At 45.0% G+C, this 17,713-nt stretch overlaps 1 non-coding gene and 1 pseudogene across 1 annotated transcript; one reads left to right on the top strand and one right to left on the bottom strand.

Moving 5' to 3' along the window:
* Positions 1 to 10,649: 10,649 nt before the first annotated feature.
* On the bottom strand, positions 10,650 to 10,756 carry LOC112089408. The gene has a single exon (XR_002901046.1). It is a non-coding gene; the product is annotated as a small nucleolar RNA R71 (small nucleolar RNA).
* A 2,659-nt stretch (positions 10,757 to 13,415) lies between these two features.
* LOC112089306 lies at positions 13,416 to 15,500 on the top strand (annotated as a pseudogene).
* Positions 15,501 to 17,713: the final 2,213 nt, after the last annotated feature.

The raw sequence follows: 17,713 nt of genomic DNA, 5'->3' as shown, positions 1-17,713 counted from the left end.
TCCACTGGTCCAAATTGGATGATTCCAACTGTTCTGGAATCTTTGCTTGATTATCTCCAACTTTGGTGAAGACCCCGCCAGCTGATTCGGACCGGAAGGTTCCCCGGATTGCTGATCTCTGAATTGCGCGGGCAAGGACAACTTTTGGTCGTAAAAACCTTCCCGCGGTAAGAAAAATGGCCGAGGGCTGTGTACCGCGGTAAGCTTTTTGGTCGTAAAAATTCTTGCCTCGGTCAAAAACTTGTCCCGTGGTATTTTTGCACTCGATACTCGATTCTGGCCGATCGGTAACGTTTTTGGCCGGTAATGAGCGTCCGGTAAACATTTTGGCCGAGGTTTCCGACCAGCCGGTACGAGATTTGGCCGAGAAATTCCTCCAAGCGGTTTTCACCATTTTTGACCCTTTTCTTCACCGTTTTCTTTTCTGTTCCTCTTCTTAGGCTCCAATTGGTCTCCAAAGCTCCTGATAAAGACTTCAAAACATGCAAAACTCTTTGGGACCTAATGCAAGCCCTGAGTCCTATTTTAACGCCTAAAGACTCAATTTACATGAGAAAACACATGATGAGGACTCTATAATGCAATCTAAATGATGTAAAATATAGACATATCAACCCCCCCACACTTGTCCTTTGCTTGTCCTCAAGCAAAAAGAACAAATGAGAGAGAGAGGTTGTAATGCAGATGGAGCTCATATTTCCTTTTTAGAGAGAAGTGACCACAAGAGAACTCGGATTCATGCTCAAACATGCAATGCAAAGCTATACTCGGATATTTTCCAACTAAAACACGGAATCTCCACAAGTCATTATCACATTCAACTCTTTCACATTCATTAAGTTCGTAACCGGTGAATCAAATGATGCAATGTTCAAATAGGCTGGCTTGGCTAGGGTAAGGTCATGAGATAAAAATGATCTCATCAATATTCAAGCGGGTGCAATGCAACAAGGATCTCTCTATGAACGACCGAACTTTGGCAGAATGCTAAAGGTAAAAAGCAACCGATGCATACAAGGGCAAGACTCATCACACCCCACACTCCACTCAAAGCGTTTCTCAATTGCTCACCCTCTCAGAATCCTCACTCTTCACAATCGTTTTCTTTTAACTAGGGGACTCGCCTTTTTCTTTTATTTTCAAGCCTTGGTTTTCACTTATTCACACAGCACTTTTCTTTCATAACGTATAGCCTCTTTCATTTTCATTTCAGAGCACTTGAGCCTTTGGCTTCTTTTCATTTCAGAGCTTATCTTTTCACATCCAAGACTTAACTCATTTTCATTCATTCCCCTGGCTATTTCCACTCTCACTTTTCCACTCAGCTCACCTTTTTCCACTCACCAACAAGTCTTTTCCCCCACACTTATTTCTCACCAATACTCTTGGTTCCTTGATGTTGGAACATACCACTCAATGAGCCAAACCCTTGTCGCTCTAAACCTAACACTTTCTGCTAAGTTTAGTCCAAGGTGGCCTTACAATTCTCACACAAACATTGGCTCGAAAGAAAGATGGGTTCAAGGTGAGGGAACTGATCCATGATGCGGATTCAGCTACTTGAGCTAAGGAAGGAGGGTGGTAAAAACAACGATTCTAGCTCAAGTATGTATATCGGTATCCACAAGCCTATTTAAGCAATGCATCAAAGAATATTTTCATTTCATGTTCAGGGTTATCACTTAGCTAGAGTTGAGTGTAATTCAGACTTGCTTCTCAGATTCAAATCGTTTCAAGCTTTACAAGCACAGAATGAGTTTCACAAGCATATTTAGTTCAAGTTCTCAAGTGATTTACTCTCTAGGAAAAAATCTATCATTGCTCCTTGCACTGATGCAATCCTACATGATGCAACTAGACTCGATCTTAAAATGCGAGATGCAACTAGAATGATGTAATTTATCACATGTATTAAGCTAAATGAGACTCAAGAATGCAAAAGTCAAATAAGAACAAAGAAAACAAGATCAGAAAACACAAAGCTCCTCCCCCACACTTAGATAACACAGTCCCTTGTGTTATAAAAGCGTGTGAGAGAAGTGAAAAGACAAACTGAACGAATGCAAGATGATATATACAAGATGCATATGTACAAAGTTTGAAGTCGATACCTTAGTCGGAGAGGTCGGATCCCAAGTAGTGCGAGGGATTCGATGTTGAGCAGGATGGAGTGGGCTGACGTGGTGGGCTGCTTTCTAAGGGTTCAGGCAGGAAAGCCGTGGCTGGATTGATCTAGTCTTCTTTGCCTGGTGGAAACTCCGGGTTCCTCGCGTTTGAGCTTTCTCCAACTCCTTCTTCTGTTATCGGTGCGGTTGAGGTCGCTGAGTTCTTATCCGGTGAGGATGGCCTGGTGAGCTGCTTTACCTTCTTCTTCAAATGCCTCACACAATCCACCAATGCGTGGATGGTTTTGTCTTGCCACTTACACCACTTTTGGAGGGTGTTCACTCGCGAATACAGCTTCTTGGTGTGGTATTCAGGCTCACCCCACACTTGCGGATCAAAGTGATAGCGGCCTGCTCCGGTCCTTCTCTCATAGTGTCTATGCTCCTCGTTATCACAATCCTCTGGGCCATTAGTGTTCTCGGGTTTTCCTTGGTGCATTTGCGTGTTGGTGGGTCGAGAGCTGGGTTATACAACTGGTCTTTGAGAACGTAGAATGAGACGTTACACTGCTTGTCGAGCATGGTGAGGCTTCGGTTAGGCAGTAGAACCTGCGTGCCGTCTCAATGCAGTAGGGTGAAGTTGTAAACCCATTTGTCCCCTGACTTGCCTCCGAAGAAACCACTTTTGCTTAGGTATAACTCATCAATGAGATTCGGCTTCTTTGGTGAATCAGGGAATACAAACCCTTGAGCCCTCAGGATCTTGGTGACTATCCAACCGTTCTGAAGTCTTCTTGCTCCTCGCTTCTTACGGTCGCACCATAAATTGTGCCGATAAGTGAGCATTTGAATGGCAAAGAATGCACCCAATGATGGTACATGCAGCGGCCCTTGGAACTCTTTCTTGTTCTTCATTTGAGTGATGAACGGCTTCAGTCCGAGTCCCAATAGTTCAAGCTCGGCCGTGTGAATAACACCAGGGTTAAAGGTCGAGAAGAATGTTGATGCTAGGACGCGGTCTGTGTATCTGATCGCAGGGTTCCTTATGCAGCTTGTCTTGCTCTTGCCTCCGAGGTAGGGTCCAAAAGATATCGTTTCCCACAAGGCGGCCAACTCATCACGAGGGTACACAAACTTGTCAAGCGAGCTTCCATTCCTTTCAAACCCAAAGATTTCATCAAGCTCCTTGAAACTGACCTTGTAGTGCAGGCTATCCATTTCAAACTCAATGTGGCCGAATCCTTTGCCATGTAAACGCTTTGGATCTCTCTTGGGGTAGATGATGACCTCCAAGGTTGCAAGAAACTGCTGTGTAATCCCTTCATAGGCAACATCGCTCATCTCAAAGAACTTTGCCAAACCCATATTCTCAAAAATGAGGGTCACGTCATCAAGTACTCGAGTTTCTTCAGCAACTCCAAGTCAGGGAATCGACCTAGAGCCACTCTGATTGAGTTAAAGTGGTCCAAGTATTCCTCAGTGGTTGGGAAGTGCTCATCCTCGGGCTCGGCCTTTGGTTCTTTCTTGGACTTTTTGTCGCCGTTGTCTACATAAGGGACTAAGGCTCCGGGCTCGTCGTCATCAGATCCCACAGCTGCCTTCTTCCCGTTCCTCTTTGACTCGATAGCTGGTGCCAGAGTGAGCTCAGTATTTCTTGCTCGTTTGGGGGTTGGCTCGTCATCGGGTCGCATCGAGGGTTTCTTGCTGGTCTCTCCACTACGTGGCACGGCAACGGCTTTACCCTTCAAAACTCTCTTCTGGCCCGCACTTCTGTTTGTCTCGTGGGTAGGAACGGTTCGGTCTCCGGTCATCTGCAAGGGAGATTCTCAAAGAAACCGTCAGAGCCAAGTATATCGTTAAGCACATGTATCTCAAGATTGGCAAGTACAAAACTTTTTCTCTAGCAGAACTGATATTCATAGCTTTTTCAAACAACAAGGAAAGTAAGAACAAGCCAGAACAACCGATTAGAGACAAGTTATCTAGACATTTCAGCTCAAACACACAAATCATCATTAAGACCGATTCCAAGCGCATTTTCTCAAGAATTTTAAAGACTCAAGAATAAGTGATTTTAAATGCAAAGACCGGTTTTTCGTGTGTTGTCTACCGTGGTGGAATTTACAAAATTGTTCCCAAAGGCCGATATACTCTAAAAGAATCGATTCCACATTTTACAAACATTTAAGCTCGCAAAGAATGAAGGAAAAAGATGAGTTCTTTAAGATGCAAAAACCTTTGGGAATGCAAGATTTAAGCTGAACGAGATGCTTATGCAGAGTAGACAACACCCTAATGAGTCTAGAACGCTTGGAATCACGCAAAATGAACGAGAAATGAGTGAGTTGTGTTCGTTAAATGGAGAGAAAAGAGTCTAGAGGGCAAACTCTGCGTTTTGGCCAAGTATGGAGGTCGGTATGGGCTGGAGCGCGCTTTCCAGCTGGCATTTGAACTGTTGTGGGACTGGTCCCCCCTTCTGCTCCAGCTCCAGCCGTTGACCGCACCAAAAACTACTTTGACCGAGTGTTCAAATTCAAAATGCCGCGCAACCCTTCAAATGGACGCGGTATGGGGATGACGTGGGCTGTACGGACCAAGCCAAATTTTCTCGTGTTACTCTGAGCTGCCTCGACTTCTTCCACCCCGAGGGTACCAAGCCGAGTTGTCTGAGCCCATGCCAACGAGTAAATCCCCATAGCTTTCACGTCTTTTCTTTGGACCTCGCAAAGCCTCTTCTTTGTTCTAAGTGTTTCATGTGTTCTTGCTTTTGATCATTTCTTGAAACCGAGTGCCTCGGCACGCTCCACCACGAGGGCATCATGCCGAGGTCACTTGTTTTTAGCAAAAAACACGTGAGGCTTGGGGGTTTAAACAGGCTGGCCTTGGTGTAAACTGGTCGCGGCCTCGGATCAAGGTTTTTGACCATTTTAAGTGAACATCGCCTCTCGGTATACTTATACCGAGGTGTTTACCCCGTGAGCCTCCCCCACACTTAGTTATTTTACCATAGCACTTCTCAGACACGACCATGATGAAATTAAGTCGAGGAATCTAGCTGAGGTTCTCAAGCTTTCACTCGGTAAAAGATGACCATGGTATGAATATACCGAGGGTCGATACCGAGGCTCTGTATGCTCTTTGACTTAATTCATCAGGCCGTGTCTTTTTCAAGCTTTCTCTCACTTTCACCCTCAAGGTTCACTGTCTAACTCCTGAAACACTTAACAAACCCTTCAAAAAGCTTCAAATAAAAAGAAAAGAAGATGAAAAATGAAATATGTACATGGATAAGCTTGGGGTGTCTCCCAAGAGCACTTTGTTTAGCGGTAAGTTTGACTTTTCATACCTTTTCAGGCTGATTCCGGTTCAAGTAGAGGAACTGAGGTAGCTCCCTCCCTTATTTCTGATGCCAAGTAATGCTTTACCCTCTGGCCGTTTACCACAAAGCCTTGTCCATCTTTTCCTTTCAAAACCACGGCTCCATAGGGTCTTACTTCAAGAATCGTGAACGGACCGGACCACCTAGACCTCAGCTTCCCAGGTAACAGCTTGAGTCTTGAGTTAAACAACAGAACTTGGTCCCCTTCTGTGAACTCTCTCTTGTGTATCTTCTTGTCATGGAGCGCCTTGGTTCTTTCTTTGTAGATCTTAGAGCTCTCGAAAGCATCTAACCGGATCTCCTCAAGCTCATGAAGCTGTAAAACCCTCTTCTCTTGTGCGGTCTTGATGTCAAAGTTCAGAAGTTTCACTGCCCACAAGGCTTTGTATTCCAACTCAACCGGTAGATGACAGCTCTTCCCATAGAGCAAGTTAAACGGTGAGGTTCCAATGGGGGTTTTGTAGGCGGTTCTGTAAGCCCACAGAGCATCGTCAAGTTTCTTGCTCCAATCCTTCCTGGATGAGTTCACGGTCCTTTCCAAAATGGCCTTTATCTGACGGTTGGAAACCTCCACTTGGCCGCTGGTTTGCGGATGATAAGGGGTGGCCACCTTGTGCTTTACTCCGTGCTTCTTCAAAAGACTCTCACGAGTCTTGTTGATTAAATGGCTTCCCTCATCACTGATGACTACTCTTGGTACTCCAAACCGTGGGAAGATGATACTCTTGAAGAGTTTTACCACGACTTTTGAATCGTTGGTCGGAGATGCAACCGCTTCAACCCATTTACTCACATAATCCACTGCTACAAGGATATATTGATTCCCATATGAGCTTACAAAGTGACCCATGAAGTCAATGCCCCAACAGTCGAAGACTTCTACTTCAAAGATTGGGTTTTGGGGCATTTCATTCCTTTTGGATATGTTTCCGTGCCTTTGACAAGCTTCACACCTCGAGACCACTTCCTAGGCGTCTTTGAACATGGTCGGCCACCAGAAACCGCTCTGTAGAACATTGGCAACTGTCTTGAACGCACCTAAATGACCACCATACGATGAGCCGTGGCATTCTTGTAGCACTGGATGGATCTCTTCTTCGGCCAAGCATCGCCTATAGAGATGGTCCTTGTTAAGCACGTAAAGATACGGCTCATCTCAATGATACCTCATCACATCTCTAAAGAACTTCTTCCTCTGATAAGTATCAAGATCTGGTGGCTCTAATCCGCAAGACAAGTAGTTCACAAGATCCGCGAACCATGGAAGGCTTCTTTCCTTGATCGTATTGGCTTCCTCCACCTCTAAGTAAGACCGGACTAACATGAGACGTTCCTCGGGTAAAGCATCATCTATAGCAACCTGTTCTTCAATCCTCAGCCTTGAGAGGTGATCTGCGGCTCCGTTTTCAATGCCCTTCTTATCAAGTATCTCCATGTCAAATTCTTGGAGCAATAAGACCCATCTCAAAAGCCTCGGCTTAGCGTCCTTCTTAGACATCAGGTACCTCAAGGCCGTGTGATCTGTGTGAACCGTGACCTTTGATCCCACTAGACAACTCCTGAATTTTTCAAATGCAAACACAATGGCAAGCATTTCCTTCTCAGTGGTGGCATACTTTTCTTGAGCCAAGTCCAAAGAGCGGCTGGCATAGTAGATCACATGGAGCTTCTTATCTTTCTTCTGTCCCAAGACAGCTCCTACAGCATAATCAGATGCATCGGTCATCACTTCAAATGGTAAAGACCAATCAGGGGCTTGTACAATCGGTGCACTGATCAAAGCCTCCTTGATTCTCTTGAACGCTTCCTCGCATTCTTCATCAAAGTTGTGATATGTTCATAATTTGCATCATTTAAGTTGCATAATTCATTCTAAATCATGTTTTATTCCATGCATTTTAGGTCCTTAGGGTTTGTTTTAGAACTTAGGAGACGCATTAGGTCCCAATGAGTCTTTGCATTTTTTGAGTGTTCATCAGGTGCATTTGGAGCTGAAAAGATGAATCCAGGAGGTGGAATGGTGATCAAAGCTTGAAAAGTGGCAAAAATTGGGTCTATGGAGGTTATCGGCCATTCTCGCTGGCCAGGAAGGTTTTGTCGACCATTTTCACGTACCGCGGGTGGACTTTGTCGACCAAAACACGTACCGCAAGTGAAGTGTATCGGCCAAAATCTCCGGGTGCAAACATGTCTCAGAAATCGCCTGTCCGGGGAACCTTCGGATCCGATTCAGATGGCGGGTGATTCATAGAAGTTGGAGAGCATTGGATCACGGTCTCATAGCAAGTGGAATCGTGGAATTCGGACGCGTGAGCAGAGAGTTAAGCTCATCGGAAGGAACCCTTGTCTCGCAGCTATTCCGGACCGAGCAGATCAGTTCTGAAGGATGCGAAGGACGGTGCACTTCCAGGCCGATTCAGTTTCCGGGTCCTTCATGAGAATCAGAGACATTTGAGTCTTCTTTCCAGAACGTCCAAGAGCATTCAATTCGGATCTATGAGCAGGAAGATACGGTCTCCGGAATGGACACATGTCTAGACGCCTTACACTGCAAAGATGTGCCCTCCAGGAAGCCTTACACTTCCCAAGATGTGCCCTCCAGGAAGCCTTACACATGTCTAGACGCCTCTCTCTGGTTGTGTACATGCACTGCAAAGATGTGCCCTCCAGGAAGCCTTACACTTCCCAAGCACCGAAGCTTCCTTCACCAAATTTGGAGATAAATGAGTCCTCTGTCTTCTGCAACCAAAATCATTCAATTCGGACAAGTCTCATAGGGGTTACACTCTCCGGAATGCGAAGTGGTCTAAGCTGCTCTAGATGCTGCGAGATGGTCTTGCGACTTGGTTAACCCGCAGGCCTGAAGATGAACGCCTGAATGCTGATGCTGCGAGTTGAAATGTGCGGGTAAACTATCACTGGAAGAGATCTGAAGCTCCCGAGCAAGAGAAATGCTAAGTCCACAATCGTGCGACTTAGCCGCGCCTGGAACTATGCCGCACGATCACTCGCAAATCACTCCGACTTGAGCCTGCGACCTAGGTGCAATAGAGACCAACCCGCACAGTTTGTACATTCCCCAGAAACCGCCTTAGCCCTGCGAATTGGAGAGGAAGGAGACCAAGCCGCAGCAACACTCGCAAAACACTCCTACTTAGGCGTGCGGCTAAGACAAGGCGATTCAGGCTTCACAAGACAAGTCTTCATCTACTGCGACTTAGTTGTGCTACCTGGGACATACTGGACCAACCCGCAGTAATTCCCACTTTATCCATTAAAGCCGGGTCAGGACCCGGTTTGTTCCGGGCTGACCCGGTTCGTTTTTAAGGAAGTATAAATACCTTTTTAGGGCTTTTTGGGAGAGAACTAAGTTTTATTCCCTTGGTCTCTTGCCTCTTCTGTGAAAAAGACTCCACCAAGAAGAGAAATATCGATTTTTGGCCCTTTAATCAAGAGAGTTTAAGAGATTTTTGTGTTTAAAACTGCTTTCTTCTTAATCTATCATCTCCATCTCCATTTCTCATCATTAATCATGCTAGTCTTCTCAACTTGCAAAGGTTTCAGAGAGATTAGTATGATTAGTGAGTAGTCACCTTAATGAGGTTCTAGATGTGTAGGTTAGGGTGCTAAAGTGTTAGATTAGGAGTGCTTAGGGCTAGATTCATTGATTCATCTCTCTAAACAGCTGTTCTCTATGCTAGATCCCTGATAATCACTTGAGATCTAAATTCTGGGAATTTCATGCACCAAAAGTGTTTGATGAAATTCCTGAAAGAGCTGTATTAGAGGTTTAAGCATTTTTCTGCATGATGATGTATTGTTATTTGCTTGAATGATCATTAAGGGCTGTTTATTAATGCATATTGATTCATGTTTCACAAATGGGAATTTGGTTTGAAAATGGATTAGTATAGGGGTTAATACCTTCATGAGAGGATTAACCTAGATTTGAGTTCTTAATCATTTGAATCATGTCTCATCATTGTCATTAGCATTTCTAGTTTAGCACCAAAGCACCCTAACCAACTATCATGTCTAGAATCTCATGCCTCCATCATATCATATTCACATCATTTGTCATTGCTTAGTTCTTGTTTAGTCATTGTCATTAGTCTTTAAACCTGTTTATGTTTGTAGTTGTCTCTAGATTAATCAAAACCCACTCTTGTTTGCTTGAATTAAGAACTTGATCACATAGTTTAGTGTCTAACACCACATCTGGATTGATTAACCTCTTTGTGCTACATTGACAAGGGGATTGATAGCCCTGAGACCCTAAAAAGACTTGTCTATCAATTGGCGCCGTTGCCAAATTGTGGTTGATTAGCATTAAGCTCTGATCTGTTCTTGAGATCAAGTGCTTACTTTCTTGTTTCTACTGATTCCTTTCAAGTTCTGTTTGTGATTTCAGGTGTATGAACACCAGGTCTAGATCAAGAAGCTGTGGTCCACCTTTCCCTCTCAACGACAACATCAACCTTTTGGTACCAAGGAGGAGAAGGGACAGACGTGGTAGACAGATTGATCAGGCTGACATGGAAGAACAAGGAGATCACGTGGTAGACATAGAACAACCAGTTCATGAGCAACAGGCTCAAGGAAATGGAGCTGGTAATGGAGTTGGTCAAGGGTTTCATCAGGGTAATGTTCATCAGGAACAGGTGCACCAACAAGCTTATGTCCACCAGGGACAAGCTCAAGCTCATCAACAGAGGCATCAGGCCAATATTCAGCAAAGACAACAAGTGCACCACCAACCCCACCCTTTCCAACAACAGCAACGAAGATATGAGCAACCCCAAGTCTATGTTGGAGAGAATGACAGGGCCAATGCTCATCAGTATGGAGCTGGTATTCAGGCACCACCTGTGCAAAACAACAACTTTGAAGTGAAAGCATCATTGCTGAATATGGTCCAGAACTCAAAGTTCCATGGGTTAGCAATGGAAGATCCCTTGGAACACTTGGACCAGTTTGATAAGGTGTGTGATCTGACCAAGATTAATGGAGTTTCAGAAGACAGCTTTAAGCTAAGACTATTCCCATTCAGTCTTGGTGATAAAGCTCATCAATGGGAGAAGAATCTTCCAAGAGGCTCCATTAAAACCTGGGAGCAATGCAAGCAAGCCTTCTTATCTAAGTTCTTCTCCACCTCAAGAACTGCAAAACTGAGGAACCAAATCTCTAGCTTCACTCAGCACAGCAATGAAAGTTTTGGTGAAGCATATGAGAGATTCAGGAGCTACACAAACCAATGCCCACACCATGGGTTTAGTGAGGCTTCTCTTCTCAGCACACTGTATAGGGGAGCTCTTCCCAAGATTAGAAACCAGCTGGATACTGCTTCCAATGGGAACTTTCTGGGTAAAGAGATACATGCTGCTTTAGAGCTAGTGGAGAACTTAGCATTGAGCAATGATACTTATGGTGAAGACTATGACAGATCAAATAGGTCTGAAGGTTCAAGCTCAGAACAGAGGCTCACCAGAGAAGTTAAGGAGTTGAGGAGTGAATTAGACAAGCTGAAATTCACCACTCAGAAGCCAATGCGTTTTGTTGGAGAGTATGAGGAACCTTCTCAAATCTTTGAGAACATAAGTGAAGAAGGTCTTACCCAAGAGGAGCTCAACTACATTGGGAATCAGAGGTTCCAGAGATATCAATACGGTAATGCCAATCCAAACCTCTCTTACAGGAACACCAATGTAGCTAACCCACAAGACCAGGTGTATCCCAATTCTCAAGCTTCAAAGAACTTTGTTCCCAAGAACAACTTTCAAGGGTCATTCCAACCCAAGAATCAGTTTGGTCAGAATCAGAATTTTGGTCAGCAACAGCAACCATTTCAGGGCACTGGTTACACTTCACAGCAGCCAAAGGCACCACCAGGGTTTGGTCCACCACAATTCCAACAGTAGGTGCCGGTCCAACAACAGTTTCAGCCACCAATGGTTCAACAGCAGCCACAGATGGGTACAGATATGGTTGGTATTCTGCAACAACTACTTCAGGGTCAATAGATCTTTGCAAGTCAGAATGCAGCTATGCAGCAGGAAATCAAAGAACTGAAGCAGAACCAGGCCTCAAGCTCAAGGAACCAAGGCCACCTACCTGGAAAACCAGAGCCCAACCCCAAGGAATATGCCAAGGCCATTACACTGAGGAGTGGAAAGGAGTTACCTGGTATTCAAAACAATAATGTGATCATTGAGGACAATGATCAAACTGAGGGGGAGGCAGCCTTAACAGATGATCAAGTTGCTGAGAAACCAAGGACAGAAAAGGGTAAAGAGGTAGCAAAGGAACCAGAACCAGAAAAAGTATATGTGCCACCACCTCCATACCAACCCAAGCTCCCATTTTCAGGGAGATTCAAGAAGCAACTAGTGGACAAGGCAAGAGCTGTATTTGAGAAGGCACTCAAGGAGACGCCACTCACAATGCCTCTCATTGATGCATTCTTAATGATGCCAAAGATGGGGAAGTTCTTAAAGGATGACATTCTGAACAAGACAAAAGAGCTTCAAGGCATGGTAGTACTAAGTCATGAATATAGTGCTATCATTCAGAAGAAGTCCATTCCAAGGAAGTTAACTGATCCAGGGAGTTTCACACTCCCTTGTGCCATTAGGCCTCTTCTATTTTCTGGATGTCTTTGTGATCTAGGAGCATCAGTCAGCTTGATGCCATTCTCCATAGCTAAGAAGTTGGGCTTTAGAGTTTTCAAACCTGCAAGGATTTCTCTTATCCTTGCAGATAGATCAGTTAGATTGCCTGTTGGTATGTTGGAAGATCTACCTGTCAAGATAGGTGGTTTTGAGGTTCCAACAGATTTTGTTGTGCTGGAGATGGATGAAGAGCCAGTAGATCCTCTTATCTTGGGCAGGCCATTCTTAGCAACTGCAGGAGCTATTATTGATGTGAGAGGTGGGATTATAGAGCTTCAACTTGGGTCTGAAAAGCTCAAGTTTGATGTGAATGAGATGATGAAGAAACCCACCATTGAAGGTCAATGTTTCTATGTGGAGACAATGGATCAGTTGGCTGATGAGTTGCTTGAGGAGCTGAACACTGAGGATCCTCTTCAAGCTGCTCTAACTCAAGAACAAGGAGACAATGAGCTCTTAGCTGAAGCAAGTGAAGGGTATAAGCTGTATCTGGACAATGCAAGAGAGCTGGGTCCTGAGAAAAGGTTTTTGGAGCTGGAACAAGGTGGTTCTGAAGTTTTTGCTATCAAAGAATCAGTCACCAGCCAAAGCAGCTTGGACCAGGACTGGAATGAGGCTGATGCACCCCCTGTTGAGCTCAAGCCTCTACCAACAGGGCTCAGGTATGCTTTCTTAGGCTTAAACTCCACTTATCCTGTCATCATCAATGATAGCCTATTAGAGGACCAAGAGAGTGCATTGCTTAATGAAATAAGAAAGTTCAGGAGAGCCATAGGGTATTCTTTGGCTGATATTAGAGGGATCTCTCCTGACATTTGCACCCACAGGATCCACCTAGAGGACCAATCTATGTCCTCTATTGAGCATCAACGACGACTTAACCCCAACCTTAGGGAAGTGGTTAAGAAGGAGATACTAAAACTTCTTGAGGCAGGGATAATTTACCCAATCTCTGACTCAAGATGGGTGTCTCCTGTTCATGTTGTGCCCAAGAAGGGTGGGATCACAGTGGTGAAAAACGATAAGGATGAACTCATTGCTCAAAGAACCATAACCGGCCATCGCATGTGCATTGACTATAGGAAATTGAATTCTGCTTCTAGAAAAGATCATTTCCCTTTACCATTCATTGATCAAATGCTTGAAAGGCTAGCTAATCATCCTTATTTTTGTTTTCTCGATGGGTACTCTGGATTGTTTCAAATTCCCATAGATCCAAGAGATCAAGAGAAAACAACATTCACATGCCCTTATGGCACTTATGCTTATAGGAGAATGCCTTTCGGTTTATGTAATGCACCGGCCACTTTTCAAAGATGTATGATGCACATTTTCTCTGACATTATTGAAGAGAAAGTTGAGGTGTTCATGGATGACTTTAGTGTCTATGGCTCCTCCTTCTCGGATTGTCTCTCTAATTTCACAGGTGTTGGAGAGATGTGAGCAACACAACTTGGTGCTGAACTGGGAGAAGTGTCATTTCATGGTGCAAGAAGGGATAGTTCTTGGGCATAAGATATCTGAGAAGGGTATTGAGGTTGATAGAGCAAAGGTAGAAGTAATGGTGAACCTGCAAACCCCCACTTCAGTTAAAGGGATAAGGAGCTTCCTTGGGCATGCAGGGTTTTATAGAAGATTCATAAAGGACTTCTCAAGGATTGCCAGGCCCTTAACAAGACTGTTGTGTAAGGAAGTGGATTTCATCTTTGATGCTGAATGTGAAGAAGCCTTTAAGTTGATCAAGGAGGCATTGGTTAGTGCACCAATAGTTCAGGCACCAGACTGGTCACTTCCTTTTGAGGTCATGACAGATGCATCTGACTTTGCTGTTGGAGCAGTGCTTGGGCAAAAGAAAGACAAGAAGCTGCATGTGATCTATTATGCAAGTAGAACACTTGACTCTGCCCAAGAGAAGTATGCTACAACTGAAAAGGAAATGCTGGCAATAGTCTTTGCCTTTGATAAGTTCAGAAGCTACCTGGTGGGATCAAAAGTCATTGTATATACTGATCATGCAGCCCTCAGGTATTTGATGACCAAGAAGGATGCCAAGCCAAGGCTGTTAAGATGGGTTTTATTGCTCCAAGAGTTTGATATGGAAGTGCTTGATAAAAAGGGCATTGAAAATGGGGCTGCAGACCATCTCTCAAGGCTGAGGATTGAAGAAAAGGTGCCCATAGATGATGCTTTGCCTGAAGAGTCTCTGATGGTGCTCCATTCCTACTTGGACTTTGAGGAAGTAGAGAGCATTCAAGAAAGGAGGATGCCCTGGTTTGCAGACATAGTGAACTATCTTGCATGTGGGGTGGAGCCTCCTGAATTAGATGCTTACAAGAGGAAGAAGTTCTTCAGAGATGTCCAGAGATACCATTGGGATGAACCCTACCTCTATGTTCTGAACAAAGATCAGCTGTATAGAAGGTGTCTTGCTGAAGAGGAGATGCAACCTGTGTTGCAAGAATGTCATGGTTCTGCTTTTGGAGGTCACATGGGGGCATTCAAAACTGTGGCAAAGGTTCTTCAAAGTGGGTTTTGGTGGCCCACAATGTTCAAAGATGCTCAGTTGGTGGTTTCAGCGTGTGATGCCTGTCAGAGGCATGGGAACATATCTAAGAGGAGTGAGATGCCTCAAAACCCCATTCTAGAGGTTGAAATCTTTGATTGTTGGGGGATTGACTTTATGGGGCTCTTCATTTCATCCTATGGGAATCAGTACATTCTTGTTGCTGTGGACTATGTGTCCAAATGGGTTGAGGCCATTGCTTCCCCTACCAATGATTCCAAGGTTGTAGTGAAGCTGTTCAAGAGCATCATCTTCCCAAGGTTTGGAGTTCCAAGGGTTGTCATCTCTGATGGAGGATCCCATTTTGTGAACAAGACTCTGGAAGGTTTATTGAGGAAGCATGGAGTGAAACACAAGATAGCTACTCCTTATCATCCTCAAACTAGTGGCCAGGTTGAAGTATCCAATAGACAGATCAAAGCCATTCTTGAGAGGACTGTTAGCTCAAGCAGAAAAGATTGGAGCAAAAGGCTAGATGATGCATTGTGGGCTTATAGGACTGCCTTTAAAACTCCAATTGGGACATCACCATTCAGTCTACTATATGGGAAGAGCTGCCACCTTCCTGTTGAGCTGGAATACAAGGCTATGTGGGCTGTGAAGTGCTGAACTTTGATATCAAGACAGCTCAGGAGAAAAGGATCATGAAACTCCATGAACTTGAGGAGATTAGGCTTGAGGCTTTTGAAAGCTCAAAGATCTATAAGGAGAAGACCAAGGTTCTGCATGATAAGAAGATTCTGAAGAGAGAGTTCAAGGATGGTGATATGGTGTTGCTGTTCAACTCTAGACTTAAGTTGTTTCCAGGAAAGCTTAAGTCTAGGTGGTCTGGACCTTTCAAAGTTCTTGAAGTGAGACCTTATGGTGCCATTGTCTTAGAAGGGAAGAATGGTCAAGAATTTGTGGTGAATGGACAGAGAATCAAGCATTACTTAGTTTCACAAGGGAAAGAGGAAGCTACAACAGTTCCTCTTCTTGATCCACCAGCCTGTTAAACAGGTTCTCAAAGTCAAACTTAGAGACTTTAAACAAAGTGGTCTTGGGAGACACCCCAAGCTTATCTTTGTACATAGTTCTTTTGATTTCTTCTCTTTTCTTTTATGTTTTAGAACTTTTTGATGGGTTTTGTGAGTTGGTCTCAGGCACTAGGTGATCTTTGGAGGACATAGCTCAGTGTTGAATGGAATGGAGCATGTGAGAGAGCTGAGAGAAGTGTTTAAAGCCAGAAAAACTTGAAGAACGCCTCAGTGCTACCTAGGTGTGCGGGTTAGTGCATGAAGAGCCCAGGCCGCATCAAGACTCGCAATCTACTCCGGCCTGGGCGTGCTACCTGGTGTGAAAGGAACCTGGCCGCACGCGGGTCAGAAGCCCGAAATGTTTAAGTCCCAGTTACTGCGGCTTGGGAGTGCGGGTCAGAAGAGAGGAAGCTAGGACGCACACCCATTCGCAATTTACTCCGGCTTAAGTGTGCGACCTAGAAGCATGGAAGCCGAGCCGCACCAGAACGAAGAAGGCCGAGAGTTTTAAGTGCTAAACTGTGCTACCTGGTGCTGCGGCCTGAAACCCCAAGGAGGCTAAGTCGCACGATCATTCGCAATTCACTCCGAGATGGTCGTGCTACCTGGAAAGAAGAAGGCCAGGCCGCACTAAACAGAAGGAGTCAAAAACGCCTAAGTCCAAAACTGTGCTAGCTGGTGCTGCGGGTTAAAAGAAAGGAGTCCAGGCCGCATGAAGACTCGCAATTCACTCCGGGTCAGCTGTGCTAGCTAGGAACATGGAGGCCAGGTCGCAGCATGAAGAGAACGGCCAAGGAGCTTAAGTGACAAAACCTGCGGCTTAGGTGTGCTAGCTGGGAACAAAGGGGGCTAACTCGCACATACATTCGCAAATTACTCCTATTTAGGTGTGCTACCTGGGAGGCAAGAGTTCCAAGCCGCAGCAAAAGAGAGATGGCCGAGTTTTCTAAGTCACAGACCCTGCGGCATGGTCGTGCTACCTGGAAACAAAGGAAGCTTACTCGCACATATACTCGGAATTTAATCCAAGATGGGCGTGCTAGCTGGGAAGTAAGGGTTCCAGGCCGCACACAAAGAAGAGTGGCCAAAGTGTTCAAGTCCCAAAACCTGCGAGTTAGGCATGCTACCTGGAAAGAATGAGTCCAAGCCGCAGCAAAAGACGAGTGCCCAAGCTGTCTAAGTAACAAACCCTGCGGTTTAGGTGTGCTACTTGGGAGTAAAGAAGACCAACCCGCACATCTATTCGGAATTTACTCCAAGTTGGGCGTGCTAGCTGGGAACATGAACACCAGGTCGCAGCAGGAAAAGAAAGGCCGTTTTGTTTAAGTCCAAAAGTCTGCTGCATAGTCGCGCCACCTGGGAACAGAGGAAACCAAGTCGCACATGCACTCTCAATTTACTCCAAGTTGGGCGTGCTAGCTGGGAATATGAAGACCAAGCCGCAGCAAAAAGAGGAACGGCCAGAATGTCTAAGTAACAAAAGCTGTGGGATGGTTGTGCTACCTGGGAACAAAGAAGACCAACCCGCACATCCATTCGCAAATTATTCCGACTTGGTCGTGCTAGCTGGTTGCAATGGGTTCCAGGTAGCAGCACTGAGAAAACATAAAACTGGGCTGAAGGATCTTTACTGCGAGTTAGTCGTGCGGGTTAGACAGAGGATGACCAGGTAGCACAAAAATATTTCGGGTTCTGCACCAAGACGGTCACACGGCTCGATCCCGACGGTTCCCGGACGCACAAAAGAGAGAAAGGAGGCCGGTCAATGAGAAAAGGACGGGTCAAAGCCTTGACTGGTCAAAATAGATCTATTGACCACCAGTCCAAAGGCTTGACCCTGTCCCACACTCTCTCTTCACCACAACAAACCCGAGTTTGCAGTCCTTTCTCTCATTTCTCTCCATTGTTTTCATCATATCTCTCTCATTTCTCCACCAAAATTGTTGATTCAAAGTGCTCTGAGCTCGTTTTTGAGTTGTTAA

This window comes from Eutrema salsugineum, unplaced genomic scaffold (genome assembly GCF_000478725.1).
Source record: "Eutrema salsugineum unplaced genomic scaffold, Eutsalg1_0 scaffold_12, whole genome shotgun sequence".
Lineage (NCBI taxonomy): Eukaryota > Viridiplantae > Streptophyta > Magnoliopsida > Brassicales > Brassicaceae > Eutrema > Eutrema salsugineum.
This window is presented reverse-complemented; position numbering and strand designations above follow the sequence as displayed.